Consider the following 4,788-nt stretch of genomic DNA (forward strand, 5'->3'; position numbering starts at 1 on the left):
CTGGTTTCTGAAGCATCAAACCAGGAGAGAGATAATGGTTAAAAGCCTTTCGTGTTTTTGTATTTTTGTTTTTATGTTTTTCATTTTTATTTTATATTTTTTGTTTATTCTTTGAAATTTTTGTTTTCGTGAAAGTTTTTCTCTGATCAACACACATTCATTTTTTTAAAAATGAAAAATCTACTTCCTATTTTTTCTTGAAATCTTTGGTAAGTTGTATTTGACTACTCTAAAACAGTCAAAGAAAGGAAACTCGTGTTTTTTATTATCAATCTCTATTTCCTAAATGAGGTTATTCTACTTTTGATTTAAAATCTTTTTCATCTTTTAAATTGGTTTTGGAAACTATATTTTTTATCTCCTTATATTTTATTTATGGCATAGGGATCTTTTGCAAGTTGTTGAATCTAACTCATAATTTTCTTAATCAAGAATTCGCTTTATCAATAGGATGGATTTACTTTTGTTTTTTAAGATTTCAGAAAGGTAGCATATTAAAAAAATGGCCAATGATGCCAAAAATAAAAGATGCGCAATGACGCCAAATTGAAAAATATACACAAAAGTGTATCAAAAGTCAAAAGATACGCAAAGAGCGTCATTCAAATTGACAAGAGGCATAAAATAAGCCCACAAAATTTAATGCTTACCATTCTTGTACTTCTTAAAAGCTTAAGAAAACCCTTGATACTTTCGATACTTGATTTTGAAAAATATGATTCCTGAATCAATAATTCGTGCATTAATCTTCTATTAGATATATTTTATAAAAGGAGTTTTGAAAAATTAATGTTTATTTTTCCCGTTTATTCTTTGATTTGGATATTGGATTAAAAAGTTTTTGAGCCTTTAAAAGAACTTGAGTTGGGAGACTAGGTCTAAGTTAGTTTGTATACTTTTTCCTTTCTTGAGTCTATTATATTTGTTGTGGCTCCTGATGCTTTGTAACGTAAAAGAGTTTCTAACTGTTTCTTAGAGTTTACTATTTTTGGTAACATCGTCCTGGACGATATTTATATCGGTCGGGATGATCTGTTCAAAAGCAGAAACCCTAATTAGGGCATCCTCATTAAAGCAACTGTCATTATGTAAAACACATTGTCTTGGACGATTTTGTATCGGCCAGGACGATAGGCTAAATTCAGAAAGATCCTGTCGCCAGATCTATTTAGGAATTACTTATTTTTGGACATCGGCCTGGACTATAAAATATCGGCCAGGACGATCCAGGACAATTTTTCCAAAATTTCTTAGGCAATTAAGGAAAGCAATTAATGGTGATTTTGTTCAGGCCGATCGCAAGATCGTCCGGGCCGATTAGACATCGGCCAGCTTCATTTCAGGGTGATATTCAGGATGATTTTCCTCATATTTGAACTAATCGGCCAGGACGATATATCTATCGTCCTGGACGATAAAGTCGATAACTTGCATTAATGAGCTCTTTTTTAGCTCTTTTATTTAAGCTATGACAAGGCACTTTGTAAGTGTCTTTGACAGCCGTTGTAGCTTCATTCTTGTGGGGGAAACTTGAAGAGAAAGCTTGAAAGGGAGTGAGGAACGGGTGAAGTCTGAGAGAGGGAGAAGATCCTGTGAGGGGGGACTCAAGGGAGTGTGGAGGGGGATTCCACACGGTTGCTCCGGCAGGCTTGCACCTTAATACCGTCAGATTCAAGGCTTGTCTCGAGGGAAGTTCACCAAAGAAGAAGATATCTTTGGTGTCAAAGGACCAGGCGACTCCGCCGCACTGGGGAAGGTGGAAGTGATTTTGTAAGGGCTTCTCCGCCTAGCTGTGGGGGCTAAAAGAGAGTCACTTGTTTTAGTACAATACTTGGAGGGTACCTCCAAGGAGTGGACGTAGGTAAAGGTTTGACCGAACCACTATAAATCCAGTATGTTCTTTCTTATTATTTACTTTCGCATTTAATTTTCGCATCGTTGGTTTTGATTGTGGTGAATCTTGTTTTTTTATTTAAGATTGTGTTTGATTTAAATACTGATTCACCTATCTATCTCATTAATAGCCTTGGGCTACTTCATAAGGGCTTAACATCCCTAACGAACTTTCAAGTGGTATTAAAGCACTTTCTAGTGTCATCTGAGCACTTTCACAGGGCAGTTGCCCCTTTTTTCTCTCGTGCTCTGCTATGTGGAATGCATGCAAGGCAACTACCTAAAATAGCCTCAATAGCATTTATGTACAGGATAACTTAAGAAAAGAGCGCGTTATAACTCCCCACCTAGATGTCAGCCATTATATTTAGCAAATAATTTGATTTAAAGAAAAAGGAGTTACAAAACAAGAAAGAAATAGTTAACTAAATTTATTTAATTTTAGATGAACTTAATTTTATTTACATTTAGTTTAATTTAATATATTTAATAGAATTTTTACTTAATCCATTTTAATCTAATTTAATTCATATTGAGGGAATTTTAATTTAAGTTAATTTCATATGAAATTGATTTTTAATTTTGCAGTAATTTGATTCTACTTGAATATAAATTGAGTTGAATTCGATTTGCTTAAAAGGATTTGAGTTTAGTTCAATATAATTTGGAGATATTTGATTTAATTTAAATTAGGTCAATTTATGTTGATTAAAATCGGCTCAAATGGGTTTAAATTAGGTTCAATTTGGCCAAATCGAAACAAGCTTTCGATCTAAGTTAAATTTAATCAAATTAATTCAATGTGTTTAATTTTAGTTCAATTTTACTTGAATTAACTTTAGTATTTAAAATTAATTTGGCTCCATTTTAGTTTTCATTCATTGATTAATTTAAATTTAATTTGATCGATCTCAGCATGAATTAGATCAGTTAATTTTGGGTTGACCGATTTAGTCTATTTAACCAAATTTTTAATGGATTGAATTGACTAGAGAGGGGGTTTTAACATCACAAATATTTTTTTCTTTTAAACTAGATCGACCTAATATTTAATTCGATGAGTTTGTCACCTACCTAAGGCCATTAGAGGGTGTCCTAAGGAATTTGAAGGCTTTCTAAAGCTTGCCAATGCTACGTCACTGGTGTCCTCCTATGGATATCCTAAAGGTGACTTCTACACTAAAGTAGGAAGGTGTAGCTTCTAGGAGAACCCTAAGGGGAGATAGAATATCGACCTCACCAAAAGTGAGGTCAATAAATGGACTATCAATAGGTGTGGTGGACTCTTTAGGATTATTCCACACAAATTGGTGTTGACCTAAACATTCAATGGGATATGGGAAAGAGCAAGATTTGACTTTGATTTTAATGTTTGCCAAGATCCTTAGCTTGGCATACTATGAAAAGTTTAAAGCATATTTTATTTGGTAGATGTGATGAATTTAGTTTGATTGAATTTGGAAAAGAGTCTTTAGTTCTAAAGAGAGGATACCTAAGCATAGGGATTCACACCTATCTCTAAAGAATAAAAATTGAAATTCGTCTTAGTTTAAGGTAAGAGTCACCTAAGTGTGGGAACTCACGCCCATCCTAACAAACTAGAGCGTGCTTCTAAGGAAAGGAAGCCTAAGTGTGGGGACTCACATCTATCCTTTTGATGACTAACTAGAATATTTGAATGGCTAAACTAGGAAGGTGCCTGTAAAAGGCGTGCTCCAACAATAGCTAATTGAGTTATAAGGGAAGGGACGTCTAAGTGTGGGGGGACTCACACTTATCCCTAAAGCATAAATTGGAGCATCTGATCTGGATGGCTAACTAGGAAGGTAGCTGTAAAAGTGTACTCCAACACTAGTTAATCTAGCCTTAAGGAATAAAATGCTTAAGCATGGGGACTCATACTTATCCTTAATGGTTAAGCTGGAATTCATTCTAGTCCAAGGGAAAGGTTGTGTAAGTGTTGAGATTCAAACCAATCCGAATAAACTAAAGGTGCTTCTAAGGAAAGGAAGCCTTAGTGTGGAGATTCACACCTATCCTTTCATACTATAATGTTATTGCATGGGTTCAGGATTAGTTCTAATTTAGTAAAAATGATGAACTTTTCAAATTACAAGGCATCATTTTCAAGGAAAAATCTAAATATTTAGAATAATCATATCTAGAACATACAGAAAATTACAAGGACAAAGTTTGGCAAGTGTAAAGTTACCATCATTTTTTCACTATGAAATTATAATTTTAATCAGAAAAATAAAAAAAATTAAAAAAAAATATGATATAGACAAAATATAGCATATCTCAATTCAGACAACATTGATAATTAGGCTGATAGCAAAAAATGAACCAATCACCCAAATACTAACATTGTCTCAATAAAATCCCCCCATCTAGCTGATTACTTAAGGGGAGAAATGGCCTTTTGATAAAATAAGAAAATAGTGGAAATTGATTTATTTATAAAATTTGGACCTAACATCATAGTGCCTAACCCTATAGCATCATGGTGCTCCCCACTGAAGAGGATAGTGTGGTAGCCTTTAATTATTTTTCCTAAATGATAGAAAGCTCAAAGCCATAGTGCCACCAACTTCAGTGCCACGAGAAAATTTTAGATTTTCCAAGCATGCACACAGACCTCAAGAACCCACTTTAGAACAGATTCAGACACACGCATGCACACATAACACTCACAAGCACATACAAGAGGTGTTAAAATAAAAATCCAGTAGATTATATTTATCAGACCAAGAAAAAAATGTGCAATTGTGTACAAATTAAGTAGGTGTTACAAAAAGAACTTTGACTCATTTATTGACATGTCAGACATGTATCAACACATGGTTGTGCCATGTTTATGTCTTACATGGGAGAGATTATTGTGTGTGGCGTCCG

Source organism: Dendrobium catenatum, unplaced genomic scaffold (assembly GCF_001605985.2).
Source record: "Dendrobium catenatum unplaced genomic scaffold, ASM160598v2 fragScaff_scaffold_323, whole genome shotgun sequence".
Classification (NCBI taxonomy): Eukaryota; Viridiplantae; Streptophyta; class Magnoliopsida; order Asparagales; family Orchidaceae; genus Dendrobium; species Dendrobium catenatum.